This window comes from Arachis ipaensis, chromosome B1, assembly GCF_059453495.1.
Source record: "Arachis ipaensis isolate K30076 ecotype BB chromosome B1, ASM5945349v1, whole genome shotgun sequence".
Classification (NCBI taxonomy): domain Eukaryota; kingdom Viridiplantae; phylum Streptophyta; class Magnoliopsida; order Fabales; family Fabaceae; genus Arachis; species Arachis ipaensis.
The window spans coordinates 51262134-51279103 of NC_142436.1; the positions used below are offsets into that span (position 1 = coordinate 51262134).

At 38.6% G+C, this 16970-nt stretch overlaps 1 non-coding gene across 1 annotated transcript; it reads left to right on the forward strand.

The window, feature by feature from the left end:
- Positions 1–15335: 15335 nt before the first annotated feature.
- Positions 15336–15443, forward strand: LOC148576537 (small nucleolar RNA R71). The gene has a single exon (XR_015904589.1). It is a non-coding gene; the product is annotated as a small nucleolar RNA R71 (small nucleolar RNA).
- Positions 15444–16970: the final 1527 nt, after the last annotated feature.

Genomic DNA, 16970 nt, shown 5'->3' on the forward strand with positions numbered 1-16970 from the left:
TCAACTTTCATGCAGTCTTTTGGTGTGTCTGGATGCTGCATGGCTTTGATAGCATTCAACTTAAACTCATCATCATTGACTCTCAGGGTTATTTCCCCTTGTTGGACATCAATGAGGGTTCGTCCAGTTGCTAGGAAGGGTCTTCCTAGAATGAGAGTAGCACTCTTGTGCTCCTCCATTTCTAGCACTACAAAGTCAGTGGGAAAGGCGAATGGCCCAACTCTGACAATCATGTCTTCAATCACGCCTGATGGGTATTTAATGGAGCCATCAGCAAGTTGGAGACATATCCGGGTTGGTTTAACTTCTTCAGTTAAGCCAAGCTTTCTGATAGTGGATGCAGGTATTAGGTTGATGCTTGCCCCAAGATCGCATAAAGCTGTCTTGGTGCAATTACCTCCTAATATGCATGGTATCAGAAAACTCCCAGGGTCTTTAAGCTTTTCAGGAAAGCTTTTTGGAATGACTGCACTGCATTCTTTAGTGAGGAGAACTCTTTCTGTTTTTATCCAATCCTTTTTATGACTCAAGATCTCTTTCATGAACTTGGCATAAGAAGGTATTTGCTCAAGTGCCTTTGCAAATGGATTCTTTATTTCAAGAGTCTTGAGATAATCTGCAAAGCGAGCGAATTACTTATCCTGCTCCTCTTTCCGGAGTTTTTGAGGATAAGGTATCTTGGCTTTATATTCCTCAACCTTAGTTGCTGTAAGTTTATTGCCTACAGAAGTGGTTGAAGAAGCCCTTTTAGAGGGGTTGTCATCAGCACTTGTGTGTGTCTGATCCCTCTCTGGCAACTGAGTACCAGTGTTAGAAGCTGGAGTGACGTTAGATGCCAACTTCTTGTCTGTTCCTGGCGTCTGAACGCCAGAACTGTGCCCATTTTGGGCGTTCAATGCCAGATCCTTGCTTGTTTCTGGCGTTGAACGCCAGTCCTTGCTTGTTACTGGCGTTGAACGCCAATCTTGGGCATGGTCTGGGCGTTCAGCGCCAGCCTTCCACCAGATTGCTGGCGTTTTAACGCCAGAATTACTTTTCCCTGGGCTCTTACTGTCCTCAGGTGAATTTTGGGTGGTTTGCTCATTTCTTGGCTCTTTGCTGCCTTGAGGTGGGGTATTTAATGTTTTCCCACTTCTCAATTGAACTGCTTGGCATTCTTCTGTTATTTGTCTTGACAGCTGCTGCTTTGTTTGCATCAATTGTTCTTCCATATTTATATTAGCCATCCTTGTTTCTTGTAGTTTATCCTTGAATTCGGCTAGCTGCTTTGTTAGAAAGTCCAATTGCTGATTGAATTCAGCAGCTTGTTTTACAGGGTTGAGTTCAGCAGTTACTGTTTTAACCTCTTCTTTCATGGAAGGGTCACTGCTTAGGTACAGATGCTGATTCCTGGCAACTGTATCAATGAGCTCTTGAGCCTCTTCAATTGTCTTTCTCATGTGGATAGATCCACTAGCTGAGTAATCTAGAGACATCTGAGCTCCTTCTGCAAGCCCATAATAGAAGATGTCTAACTGAACCCACTCTGAAAACATTTCAGAGGGGCATTTTCGTAGCATCTCTCTGTATCTCTCCCAGGCATCATAAAGAGATTCCTTATCTCCTTGTTTAAAGCCTTGGATGTCCAGCCTTAGCTGTGTCATCCGTTTTGGGGGAAAGTATTGATTCAGGAATTTTTCTGTCAGCTGTTTCCATGTCCTTCTGCTGGCCTTAGGTTGGTTATTTAACCACCTCCTAGCTTGATCTTTTACAACAAATAGAAACAGTAATAGTCTGTAGACATCCTGAAAGGTGATCTGCTACTTGGTTCTCTGTCCCTTTTCTGTCTCTTATCTCTATATCAAACTCTTGCAGAAGCAACACCCATCTTATGAGTCTGGGTTTTAAATCCTGCTTTGTGAAGAGATATTTTAGTGCAGCATGGTCAGTGTACACAATCACTTTTGATCCTACTAAATAAGACCTGAACTTGTCAATGGCATAAACCACTGCAAGCAACTCCTTTTCTGTGGTTGTGTAATTCTTCTGTGCGTCATTTAAAATACGGCTAGCGTAATAAATGACATGCAGAAGCTTGTCATGCCTCTGTCCCAATACTGCACCAATGGCATGGTCACTGGCATCACACATTAGTTCAAATGGTAATGTCCAATCTGGTGCAGAAATGACTGATGCTATGACCAACTTAGCTTTCAGAGTCTCAAATGCCTACAGACACTCTATGTCAAAGATAAATGGCGTGTCAGCAGCTAGCAGATTGCTCAGAGGTTTTGCAATTTTTGAAAAATCCTTTATAAACCTCCTATAGAATCCTGCATGCCCCCAGAAAGCTTCTGATTGCCTTAACATTAGCAGGTGGTGGTAATTTTTCAATTACCTCTACTTTAGCTTGATCCACCTCTATCCCCTTGTTTGAAATTTTGTGCCCAAGGACAATTTCTTCAGTCACTATAAAGTGACATTTTTCCCAGTTTAAAACTAGGTTAGTCTCTTGGCACCTTTTCAGAACAAGTGCTAGATGGTCAAGACAGGAGCTGAATAAGTCTCCAAATACTGAGAAGTCATCCATGAAGACTTCTAGAAATTTTTCTACCATATAAGAGAAGATAGAGAGCATTCACCTCTGAAAGGTTGCAGGTGCATTGCACAGACCAAATGGCATCCTTCTGTAGGCAAATACTCCAGAAGGACATGTGAATGCTATTTTCTCTTGGTTCTGAGGATCTACTGCAATTTGGTTGTAACTTGAATAGGCATCCAAAAAACAGTAGTATTCATGACCTGCTAGTCTCTCTAGCATCTGGTCTATTAATGGTAAAGGAAAATGATCCTTTCTGGTGGCTGTATTGAGTCTTCTGTAGTCAATACACATACGCCACCCTGTAACTGTTCTTATAGGAACCAGTTCATTTTTTTCATTATGAACCACTGTCATGCCTCCCTTCTTGGGGACAACTTGGACAGGGCTCACCCAGGGGCTATCAGAAATAGGATAAATAATTCCAGCCTCTAGTAGCTTAGTGACCTCTTTCTGCACCACCTCCTTCATGGCTAGATTCAGCTGCCTCTGTGGTTGAACCACTGGCTTAGCATCATCCTCTAATAGGATCTTATGCAAGCATCTGGCCAGGCTAATGCCCTTAAGATCACTTATGGACCACCCAAGAGCTGTCTTGTATGTCTTTAGCACCTGAATTAATGCTTTCTCTTCCTGTGGTTCTAAAGTAGAGCTGATGATCACAGGAAAAGTGTCACCTTCTCCTAGAAATGTATATTTTAGGGATGGTGGCAGTGGTTTGATCTCGGATTTAGGAGTCTTCTCCTCTTCTTGAGGAGTTTTCAGAGGTTCTATTTTCTCTGGTTCCTCCAGATCAGCCTGAACATCTTTAAAAATGTCCTCTAGCTTTGATTTGAGACTCTCAGTCATATTGACCTCTTCCACCAGGGAGTCAATAATATCAGTGCTCATGCAGTCTTTTGATGTGTCTGGATGCTGCATAGCTTTGACAGCATTCAACTTAAACTCATCCTCATTGACTCTCAGGGTTATCTCCCCTTTTTGGACGTCAATGAGGGTTCGTCCAGATGCTAGGAAAGGTCTTCCTAGAATGAGAGTTGCACTCTTATGCTTCTCCATTTCCAGCACTACAAATTCAGTGGGAAAGGCAAATAGCCCAACCTTGACAATCATGTCCTCAATTACGCATGATGGAATCTTAATGGAGCCATCAGCAAGTTGGAGGCATATCTGGGTTGGTTTAACCTCATCAGTCAAACCAAGCTTTTTGATAGTGGATGTAGGTATTAGGTTGATACTTACCCCAAGATCAGATAAAGCTGTCTTGGTACAAGCACCCTCTAATGTGCATGGTATCATAAAGCTTCCGGGATCTTTAAGCTTCTCTGGTAAGCTTTTCAGAATGACTGCACTGCATTCTTGAGTGAAGAAAACTTTTCAGTTTTTCTCCAATCTTTCTTATGACTTAAGATCTCTTTCATGAACTTAGCATAAGAGGGTATTTGCTCAAGTGCCGCTGCAAACAGAATCTTTATTTCAAGAGTCCTGAGATAGTCTGCAAAGCGAACAAATTGTTTATCCTGTTTCGCTTGGCGGTGTTTCTGAGGATAAGGCATCTTGGCCTTATATTCTTCAACCTTAGTTGCTGCAGGTTAATTTCCTACAGAAGTGGTTGGAGAAGCCTGCCTAAGGTGGTTGTTATCAGCACTTGCAGGTGTCTAATCCCCTATTGGCATTTGAACACCAGAATTGGGTGCTTTTTGGGTGTTTAACGCCAGATTGGCACCCTTTTCTAGCATTTGAATGCCAGAATCATTCCTCTCTGGGCTCTTATTATCCTCAGAGGGATTTTGGGCAGTGGTTTGGTCATCCTCTGTCAGATGTTCCTTTCTTGTTTTCCTGCTGCTTTGAGTTGAGACATTCAATGTCTTTCCACTCCTTAAATGAATAGCTTGGCATTCTTCTGTTATCTGTTTAGATAACTGTTGTCTTGTCTGATTCAATTATTTTTCCATATTCTGGTTAGCATCTTTGGTTTCTTGTAGCATCTCTTTAAATTCTGCTAACTATTTTGTTATAGAAAATAGTTGCTGATTGAGTTCAACAATTTGTTCTAGAGGACTAAGTTCAGTGGATGCTGCCTCAGCCTCTTCTTTCATGGAGGTCTCACCACTTGAGTACAGGTGCTGATTTCTGGCAATTGTATTAATGAGCTCTTGAGCCTCTTCAATTTTCTTTCTCATATGTATAGATCCACCAGTTGAGTGGTCTAGAGACATCTGGGCCTTTTCTGTAAGCCCATAGTAGAAGATGTCTAACTGCACCCATTCTGAAAACATTTCAGAGGGACATTTTCTTAGCATCTCTCTGTACCTCTCCCAGGCATTATAAAGAAATTCATTATCCTCTTGTTTAAAGCCTTGGATGTCCAGCCTTAGCTGTGTCATCCTTTTTGGAGGGAAATATTGATTCAGGAATTTGTCTGATAACTGTTTCCATGTTCTTATGCTTGCTGTGGTTGGTTATTCAACCACCTCTTAGCTTGATCTTTTACAGCAAATGGAAATAGTAATAATCTGTAGACATCCTGATCTACTTCCTTATCATGTATTGTGTCAGCAATTTGTGAGAACTGTGCCAGAAACTCAGTAGGTTCTTCCTGTGGAAGACCGGAATACTGACAATTTTGCTGCACCATGATAATGAGCTGAGGGTTTAGCTCAAAATTGCTGGCTCTGATGGGGGGTATACAGATACTACTCCCATATGAGGCAGTAGTGGGTTTAGCATATGATCCCAGAGTCCTTCTGCACTGTTCATTTCCACTTAGGTTCATGATAGAGAAAGGGAGATGATGTGGATTGTGAATAAAAAATTTATTCCCCCTTTTTTTTAATTTAACGAAATTAAAAATAAAGTAAATAAATAAAATGATGCAAATTTCAAAAATAAATAAAAAAGAAAAAGAAATAAAAGAAATTAGAAAACTAAATTAATTAATTAATTAAAAAGATTTGAAAATTTTTGGGTGAGGATTTTCGAAAAATGAAGAGAGAGAAAGTGGTTAGGAAGTTTTGAAAAAGATATGTCTTAAAATTAAAGATACTTGTAAGAAAATAAATAAGAAAAAAAATTTGAAAAAGATTTGATTTTAGGATTTGAGAGTAGAAAAGATAAGATAAGTTAGGTAAGAGAAGATAAGGAATTTAAGAGAAGATAGGTTTTTAAATTAAAAAGTTTTGAATTTTAAATTTTGAAATTTGAAATTTGAAATTTGAAATTTGAAATTTGAATTTTAAATTTTGAATTTTGAATTTTGAAAAAATCAACAATATAAGATAAAGATTTGAAAAAGATTTAAATTTTGAAAAAGGTTTGATTTTTAAAATTTTAAATTTAAATTTTGAAATTTGAATTTTGAATTTTGAAATTTAATTAAAATTTGAAATTTGAAATTTGAATTTGAAATAAAATAAGATAAGATTTTGAAAAAGATATGTTTTTTTTGAAAAAGATTTGAATTTTGAAATTTAAAACTAAGATAAGATAAGATAAAAATCTGAATTTTTAAATGTAATTTTTGAAAATTCAATTAAAATTAAGAGAAAAGATATTTTTGAACTTAATGAGGAGAGAGAAAAATAAATAAAAGACGCTAAATTTAAAATTTTTAAGATTAAAACAGAAAGAGAAACAAGAACACTTTGAATGTCAAGATGAACACCAAGAACAAATTTTGGAATTCTTTAAGAAAATAAAAATACAAAGGACACCAAACTTAAAAATTTTTATACTTTGGACACTAATAATTCGAAAATGTATAAGATAAATAGCAACAAACACCAAACAAGAAAATTTAAATATCAAATAAGGAAAATAAACAAGAACAACTTGAAGATCAAAAAAGAATAAGGAACATAAAACTCGAAAAATTGAAGGAAAATAAAAACATGCAATTGACACCAAACTTAAAACATGAAACTAAATTCAAACAGAAGACTCAATTATTATTTTATTGGTTTTTTTTATTTATTTATTAAAAGTTTTCGAAAAAAATCTAGAAAAACAAATAAGGATTTTAAAATTTTAACAAAAAAACAATAATAGAAGACTCAATTTTAGTGACTCTAAACCAAAAAAGATAAATTTTTCCTAATCTAAGAAAAAAGATGAACCGTCAGTTGTCCAAACTCGAACAATCCCCCGCAACAGCGCCAAAAACTTGGTGCACGAAATTGTGATTACACTTTTCACAACTCCGCACAACTAACCAGCAAGTGCAATGGGTCGTCCAAGTAATACCTTCCGTGAGTAAGGGTCGATCCCACGGAGATTGTCGGCTTGAAGCAAGCTATGGTTATCTTGTAATTCTTAGTCAGGAGATTAATGATAAAGATGATTTTGTTTATGAAAAGTAAATAACATGAAATAAATGGTACTTGTGATTCAGTAATGAGAAACAGGTTGAGGTTCTGGAGATGTTCTGTCATCTGAATCTCTACTTTCCTACTGTCTTCTTCTTCAAACACGCATGGCTTCCTTCAACGGCAAGTTGTATGATCCTCTCGGATGAAAAATAACTGGTAGGGTCTCTGCACGGCTAATCAACTGTCAGATTTCTCGTCTCGGATGAAAAATACCAGGTACAGCTACCGCACGGCTAATCATCTGTCGGTTCTCACTAGCGTCGGAATAGGATCTCTCTATCCTTTTGCACTCTATCACTGTGCCCAACAATCGTTAGTTTGAAGCTCGTCATAGTCATCCCTTCCCAGATCCTACTCGGAATACCACAGACAAGGTTTAGACTTTCCGGATCCCAGGAATACTGTCAATCGGTTCTAGCCTCTACCACGAAGGTTCTAATCTCACAGACTCGGTCCGTGGATCAGAGACCCAAGAGATACGCACTCAAGATGTCGCCCAATGACTACGTTGAGCTCAGATAGAACAGGAGTGATCGTCAGGCACGCGTTCATATAATTGAGAATAATGATGAGTGTCACGGATCATCAGATTCTCTATGTTGACGTACGAGTAAGTATCTTAGAATAGAATCAAGCGTGATTCAATAGAAAATAGTAGTAATTGCATTAATCCATTGAAACACAACAGAGCTCCTCACCCCCACCTATGGGGTTTAGAGACTCATGCCGTAGAAGATACAATATGAAGTGTAAAAAAAAGTCGTGAGTTGTAAACTAAATCTCTAAAAGTAGTTTTTATACTAGATTAGTAACTTAGGTTTATAGAAAATGAGTAACTAAGTGAAGACATTACAGAAATCCACTTCCGGGACCCACTTGGTAAGTGTTTGGGCTGAGCTCTCAAGCTTTCACGTGCATATGCCTCAAGTTGGAGTTAAACACCACCCTGGGTGCCAAAATGGGCGTTTAACACCAAGAATTATGCCAGTTCTGGTGTTTTATACCAGAAAGTTTTTGGCTGGCTTTTAATGCCATTGTGGGCCATCAAATCTCGAAAAAAGTATGGACTATTATATATTTCTGAAAAGCCCAAGATGTCTACTTTTCAACCAATTGAGAACGCGCCAATTGGGCTTTAGTAGCTCTAGAAAATCCACTTCGAGTGCAGGAGGGTCAGAATCCAACAGCATCTGCAGTCCTTTTTCAGCCTCTGAATCAGATTTTTGCTCAAGTCTGTCAATTTCAGCCAAAAAATACCTAAAATCATAGAAAAACACACAAACTCATAGTAAAGTCCAGAAATGTGATTTTTGAATAAAAACTAATAAAAATATAATAAAAAGTAACTAAATCATACTAAAATCTATGTAAAAACAATGCCAAAAAAGGTATAAATTATCCGCTCATCAACTTGCTACTATGAATTCTCATCCCTTTGGCTGAGTTTGGTTCAAATTATGTTGTAGGGAATAGAAGCTATAATGAGAACATGTACCAAGGTTGGGACAATCAAAGATGGGAGGAGCCACAAGGATTTGATCAACCCTTTCGGCAACAACCTCCTCCAATGTACTATGAGCAACAACCATTCTATGATGCATACCAAGACAATGGTTATGGTGGACCTATTCGTGACAATCACCAACCTCCACCAACTTACTATGAGCAAGAGCCATTCCAACGTGCGTACCAAGACAATGGATATGGTGGACCCCTGGTGCACGAAATTGTGATCTCAGGCAATGGCGCCAGAAACTCTGTACGCACGTCTTAATAAATCGTTTTTCATTCACAAGTTCGATACAACTAACCAGCATGTGCACTGGGTCGTCCAAGTAATAAACCTTACGTGAGTAAGGGTCGATCCCACGGAGATTGTTGGCTTGAAGCAAGCTATGGTCACCTTGTAAATCTCAGTCAGGCGGATATCAAATAGTTATGGAGTTTTCGAATATTAATAATAAATAGAAAGAAAATAAGGATAGAAATACTTATGTAATTCATTGGTTAGAATTTCAGATAAGCGTATAGAGATGCTTTCGTTCCTTTGAACCTCTGCTTTCCTGCTGTCTTCATCCAATCAATCCTACTCCTTTCCATGGCTGGCTTTATGTAAGGACATCACCGTTGTCAATGGCTACTTTTTATCCTCTCTGGAAAATGGTCCGATGCGCTGTCACTGCATGGCTAATCGTCTGGAGGCATCACCCTTGTCAATGGCTGCATCCCATCCTCTTGTGAAAATGGTCCAAATGCTCTGTCACAGCACGGCTAATCATTTGAGGTTCTCGATCATACTGGAATAGGATTCACCCTCCTTTTGCGTCTGTCACTACGCCCAACACTCGCGAGTTTGAAGTTCGTCACAGTCATTCAATCCCAGAGTCCTACTCGGAATACCACAGACAAGGTTTAGACTTTTCGGACTCTCATGAATGCCGCCATCAATCTAGCTTACACCACAAAGATTCTGATTAAGAGATCCAAGAGATACTCATTCAATCTAAGGTGGAACGGAAGTGGTTGTCAGGCACGCGTTCGTGGGAGAATGATGATGATTGTCACGTTCATCACATTCAGGTTGAAGTGTAAATGAATATCTTAGAAGCGGAGTAAGTTGAATTGAATAGAAAAACAGTAGTACTTTGCATTAATCTTTGAGGAACAGCAGAGCTCCACACCTTAATCTATGGAGTGCAGAAACTCTACCGTATGAAGATACATAAGTGATAATGGTTCAGGCATGACCGAATGGGCAGCCCCCATGAAAGTCTAAGATAGCATAAAACTGATCAAAGATGATCCGAAGATGATGAATACAATAGTAAAAATTCCTATTTATACTAAACTAGTTACTAGGGTTTACAGAAGTAAGTAATTGATGCATAAATCCACTTCTGGGGCCCACTTGGTGTGTGCTTGGGCTGAGCTTGAATGTTATACGTGTAGAGGTCAATCTTGGAGTTGAACGCCAGTTTGTAACGTATTTCTGGCGTTCAACTCTGGCTTGTGACGTGTTTCTGGCGTTTAACTCCAGACATTAGCATAGAACTGGCGTTCAACGCCCTTTTACGTCGTCTAAACTCGGCCAACGTATAGACTATTATATATTTCTGGAAAGCCCTGGATGTCTACTTTCCAACGCAATTGGAAACGCGCCATTTTGAGTTCTGTAGCTCCAGAAAATACACTTTGAATGCAGGGAGGTCAGAATCCAACAGCATCAGCAGTCCTTCTTCAACCTCTGAATCTGATTTTTGCTCAAGTCCTTCAATTTCAGCCAGAAAATACCTGAAATCACAGAAAAATACACAAACTCATAGTGAAGTCCAGAAATGTGAATTTAACATAAAAACTAATGAAAACATCCCTAAAAGTAACTAGATTCTACTAAAAACATACTAAAAACAGTGCCAAAAAGCGTATAAATTATTCGCTCATCACAACACCAAACTTAAATTGTTGCTTGTCCCCAAGCAACTGAAAATCAAATAGGATAAAAAGAAGAGAATATACTATAAATTCCAAACTATCAATTAAACATAGCTCCAATTAAATGAGCTGGACTTGTAGCTTTTTGCCTCTTGAATAGTTTTGGCATCTCACTTTATCCATTGAAGTTCAGAATGATTGGCATCTATAGGAACTTAGAGTTCAGATAGTGTTATTGATTCTCCTAGTTCAGTATGATGATTCTTGAACACAGCTATTTTATGAGTCTTGGCCGTGGCCCTAAGCACTTTGTTTTCCAGTATTACCACCGGATACATAAATGCCACAAACACATAATTGGGTGAACCTTTTCAGATTGTGACTCAGCTTTGCTAAAGTTTCCAATTAGAGGTGTCCAGGGTTCTTAAGCACACTCTTCTTTTGCTTTGGACCTTGACTTTAACCGCTCAGTCTCAAGTTTTCACTTGACACCTTCACGCCACAAGCACATGGTTAGGGACAGCTTGGTTTAGCCGCTTAGGCCAGGATTTTATTCCTTTAGGCCCTCCTCTCCACTGATGCTCAAAGCCTTGGGATCCTTTTTATTACCCTTGCCTTTTGGTTTTAAGGGTTATTGGCTTTTTGCTCTTGCCTCTTGGTTTTAAGAGCTTTTGGCTTTTTCTGCTTGCTTTTTCTCTTTTTTTTTTTCTATTTTTTTTCGCCATTTTTTTTTCTGCAAGCTTTGTTCTTTGCTGCTTTTTCTTGCTTCAAGAATCATTTTTATGATTTTTCAGATTATCAAATAACATGTCTCCTTGTCATCATTGTTTCAAGAGCCAACATATTTAACATTCTTAAACAACAACTTCAAAAGACATATGCACTGTTCAAGCATTCATTCAGAAAACAAGAAGCATTGTCACCACATCAATATAATTAAAATAAGTTCAAGGATAAATTCAAAACTCATGTACTTCTTGTTCTTTTGAATTAAAACATTTTTCATTTAAGAGAGGTGATGGATTCATAGGACATTCATAACTTTAAGACAAAGTTACTAAATACTAATGATCATGTAATGAAGACACAAACATGGATAAGCACTTAACATAGAGAAAACGAAAAACAGAGAATGTAAGAACAAGGAATGAGTCCACCTTAGTGATGGTGGCGTTTCCTTCTTGAGGAACCAATGATGTCCTTGAGCTCTTCTATGTCTCTTCCTTGTCTTTGTTGCTCCTCCCCCGTTGCTTTTTGATCTTTTCTTATTTCATGAAGGATGATGGAGTGCTCTTGATGTTCTACCCTTAATTGTCCCATGTTGGAACTTAATTCTCCTAGGGAGGTGTTGATTTGCTCCCAATAGTTTTGTGGAGGAAAATGCATTCGAGGCATCTCCGGGATCTCATGGTGATGAGCTTCATGCGTCTCTTGAGATCCATGAATGGGCTCTCTTGCTTGCTCCATCCTTTTCTTAGTGATGGGCTTCTCTTCCTCAATGGGAATGTCTCCTTCTATTAAAGCTCCAGCTGAGTAACATAGATGGCAAATAAGATGAGGAAAAGCTAGCCTTGCCCTAGGAGAGGGCTTTTCGGCTATTTTGTAGAGTTCAAGGGAGATGACTTCATGAACTTCTACTTCTTCTCCAATCATGATGCTATGGATCATGATGGCCCGATCCACAGTAACTTCAGATCGGTTGCTAGTGGGGATGATGGAGCATTGGATGAACTCCAACCATCCTCTAGCCACAGGCTTAAGGTCCAGTCTTCTTAATTGAACCGGCTTGCCTTTGGAGTCAATCTTCCATTGAGCTTCTTCCACACATATGTCCATGAGGACTTGGTCCAACCTTTGATTAAAGTTGACCCTTCTAGTGTAGGGGCGTGCATCTCCTTGCATCATAGGCAAGTTAAACGCCAACCTCACATTTTCTAGACTAAAATCTAAGTATTTCCCCCGAACCATTGTAATATAATTCTTTGGGTTTGGGTTCTTACTTTGATCAAGGTTCCTAGTGATCCATGCATTGGCATAGAACTCTTGAACCATTAGGATGCCGACTTGTTGGATGGGGTTTGTTAGAACTTCCCAACCTCTTCTTTGGATTTCATGTCAGATCTTCGGATACTCATTCTTCTTGAGCTTGAAAGGGACCTCGGGGATCACCTTCTTCTTGACCACAACATCATAGAAGTGGTCTTGATGAGCTTTGGAGATGAATCTTTCCATCTCCCATGACTCGGAGGTGGAAGCTTTTGTCTTCCCTTTCCCTTTTCTAGAGGATTCCCCGGTCTTGGGTGCCATCAATGGTAATAGAAAAACAAAAAGCTTATGTTTTTACCACACCAAACTTAGAATATTGCTTGCCCTCGAGCAAGAGAAGAAAGAATAGATGAAGAAGAAGAAGAAAATATGGAGGAGAGGGGGGAGGGGTGTATTCGGCCAAGTAGGGGAAGAGAGGGTTGTGTTGTGTGAAAATAAAGAAGAATGGAGGGCTTTATATAGGGAAGGGAGGGGGGTAAGGTTCGGCCATAAGGGTGGGAAATTGATTTTGAATTTTGAAGGTAGGTGGGGTTTATGAGGTAGGTTTATGGGGAAGAGTGGATGGATGTGACTGGTGAAGTGGTTATAGGGAAGAGAGATTGAGGTGATTGGTGAAGAGTTTTGGGGAAGAATGTTTATGGGACTGTGTGAAAGAGGGGTGAGAAGAAGTGAGTGGAGGTAGGTGGGGATCCTGTGGGATCCACAGATCCTGAGGTGATCCTGTGGGGTCCACAGATCCTGAGGTGTTCAAGGATTTACAACCTTGTACCCATTAGGCATGTAAAATGCCCTTGCACACAACTCTGGGCGTTCAACGACAGATTGGTGCTTGTTCTGGGCGTTGAACGCCCATTTGTTGCCTATTTCTGGCGTTGAACGCCAGAACCATGCTTGTTCTGGGCGTTCAGCGCCAGCTCTTCTCCAGGGTGCAATTCTGGCATTCAAACACCCAGATGCTGCCCATTTTGGGCGTTCAGCGCCAGAACCATGCTCTGTTCTGGCATTGAACGCCAGCCAGATGCTTCTTACTGGCGTTTAAACGCCAGTAAGGTCTTCCTCTAGGGTATGATTTTTCTTCTGCTATTTTTGATTCCGTTTTCAATTTTTATATTTATTTAGTGACTCCACATGATCATGAACCTAATAAAACATGAAAGAACAAGAAAAATAAAATTAGATAAATAAAAATTGGGTTGCCTCCCAACAAGCACTTCTTTAATGTCAATAGCTTGACAGTGGGTTCTCATGGAGCCTCATAGATGTTTAGAGCATTATTGAGACTTCCCAACACCAAACTTAGAGTTTGGATATGGGAGTTCAACACCAAACTTAGAGTTTGACTGTGGGGGCTCTGGTTGACTCTGTTTTGAGAGAAGCTTACTGTGCCTCTTTTCCATGTTTACAGAAGGGTAACCTTGAGTTGTAAACACAAGGAAGTCCTCATTCAATTAAAGGACTAATTCACCTCTGTCAACATCAATCACAACTCTTGCTGTGGCTAGGAAAGGTCTTCCAAGGATGATGGATTCATTCTCAACCTTCCCAGTATCAAGGATTATGAAATCAGCAGGGATGTAAAGGCCTTCAACCTTTACTAACACGTCCTCTACTTGTCCATAAGCCTGTTTTCTTGAATTGTCTGCCATCTCTAATGAGATTTTAGTAGTTTGCACCCCAAAGATTCCAAGTTTCTCTATTACAGAGAAGGGCATGAGGTTTATCCCTGAACCAAGGTCACACAGAGCCTTTTCAAAGATCATGTTGCCTATGGTACAAGGTATTACGAACTTTCCAGGATCCTGTTTCTTCTGAGGCAATGTCAGTTGATCCAGATCACTTAGTTCATTGGTGAACAAGGGAGGTTCATCTTCCCAAGTCTCAATACCAAATAATTTGGCATTTAGCTTCATGATTGCACCAAGGTACTTGGTAACTTACTCTTCAGTAACATCCTCATTCTCTTCAGAAGATGAATACTCGTCAGAGCTCATGAAGGGCATAAGGAGGTTCAATGGAATCTCTATGGTCTCTAGATGAGTCTCAGATTCCTTTAGTTCCTCAAAGGGAAACTCCTTATTGATCACTGGACATCCCAGGAGGTCCTCCTCACTGGGATTTACGTCCTCCCCTTCCTCTCCAGGTTCGGCCGTGTTGACTATGTCAATGGCCTTGCACTCTCCTTTTAGATTTTCTTCAGTATTGCTTGGGAGAGTACTAGGAGGGATTTCAGTGATCCTTTTACTCAGCTGGCCCACTTGTGCCTCCAAATTTCTAATGGAGGACCTTGTTTTATTCATGAAACTTACAGTGGCCTTAGATAGATCAGAGACTAAGTTTGCAAAATTAGAGGTATTTTGTTTAGAGTTCTCTGTCTGTTACTGAGTGGATGATGGAAAAGGTTTACTATTGTTAAACCTATTTCTTTCACCATTATTAAAGCCTTGTTGAGGCTTTTGTTGATCCTTCCATGAGAGATTTGGGTGATTTCTCCATGAGGGATTATAGGTGTTTCCATAAGGTTCACCCATGTAATTCACCTCTGCTATTGCAGGGTTTTCAGGATCATAAGCTTCTTCTTCAGAAGATGCCTCTTGAGTACTGTTGGATGCAGCTTGCATTCCATTCAGACTCTGAGAAATCATATTGACTTGCTGAGTCAATATTTTATTCTGAGCCAATATGGCATTCAGAGTATCAATTTCAAGAACTCCCTTCTTCATAGGCGTCCCATTACTCACAGGATTCCTCTCAGAAGTGTACATGAACTGGTTATTAGCAACCATGTCAATGAGTTCTTGAGCTTCTGCAGGCGTTTTCTTTAAGTGAATGGATCCACCTGCAGAGGTATCCAATGACATTTTAGCTAATTCAGACAGACCATCATAGAATATGTCCAGGATGGTCCATTCTGAAAGCATGTCAGAAGGACACTTTTTGGTCAGTTCTTTGTATCTCTCCCAAGCTTCATAGAGGGATTCACCTTCTTTCTGTCTGAAGGTCTGAACATCTACTCTAAGCTTGCTCAGCTTTTGAGGAGGAAAGAACTTGGCTAAGAAAGCCTTGACCAGCTTATCCCAAGAGTTCAGGCTATCCTTAGGTTGAGAGTCCAACCATATTCTAGCTCTGTCTCTCACAGCAAAAGGGAAAAGCATGAGCCTGTAGACTTCAGGATCTACTCTATTAGTCTTAACAGTATCACAAATCTGCAAGAATTCAGTTAAGAACTGAAAAGGATCTTCAGATGGAAGTCCATGAAACTTGCAGTTCTGCTGCATCAGAGAAACTAATTGAGGTTTCAGCTCAAAATTGTTTGCTCCAATGGCAGGAATGGAGATGCTTCTTCCATGTAAATTGGAATTAGGTGCAGTAAAGTCACCAAGCATCCTCCTTGCATTATTATTATTTTCGGCTGCCATCTCCTCTTCTTGTTCGAAAATTTCTAAAAGGTGCTTGCTGGATTGTTGTAATTTAGCTTCTCTTAGTTTCCTCTTCAGAGTCCTTTCAGGTTCTGGATCTGCTTCTACAAGAATGTTCTTGTCTTTGCTCCTGCTCACATGAAAAAGAGGGACAGAAAAATAATAATAATAGGGGTCCTTTTTACCACAGTATAGAGGTCCCTGTGTGAGTAGAAGAAAAGAAGAAGAAAAAATTCGAACACAGAGAGAGAGGGTTCGGATTTTTGGTGAGATGAAGTGTTAGTAGATGAATAGAAGGAGATGAAAGAGAGAGAATTTTCGAAAATAATTTTTGAAAAAGAGTTAGTGATTTTCGAAAATAGTTTTTTTGAAAAAGGTTAGTAATTTTCGAGAATTAAAATCAACAATTAAATTAATTAGTTAATTAAAAAGAAATTTTGAAAAAGATGGAAGATATTTTTGAAAATTAGAGAGAGAGAGAGAGTTAGTTAGGTAGTTTTGAAAAAGATAAGAAACAAACAAAAAGTTAGTTAGTTAGTTGAAACAAATTTTGAAAATCAATTTTTGAAAAGATAAGAAGATAAGAAGTTAGAAAATATATTTTAAAATCAAATTTTGAAAAAAGATAAGATAAGAAGATATTTTTGAAAAGATATGATTGAAATTAGTTTTGAAAAATATTTGATTTTTAAAATCACAATTAATGACTTGATTCACAAGAAATCACAAGATATGATTCTAGAACTCAAAGTTTGAATCTTTCTTAACAAGCAAGTAACAAACTTGAAATTTTTGAATCAAAACATTAATTGATGATGTTATTTTCGAAAATTAGGAGATAAAGATAAGAAAAAGATTTTTGAAAAATATTTTTAAAATTTTCGAAAATAAATAAGAAAAATGAAAAAGATTTGATTTTTGAAAAAGATTTTGAAAAAGATAAGATTTTTAAATTGAAAATTTGATTTGACTCATAAAAACAACTAGATTTTAAAAAGTTTTGAAAAAGTCAACTCAAATTTTCGAAATTTATGAGTGAAAAAGGGAAAGATATTTTTTTTTTTATTTTTGAATTTTTAATGATGAGAGGGAAAAACATGAAAAAGACTCAATGCATGAAAATTTTGGATC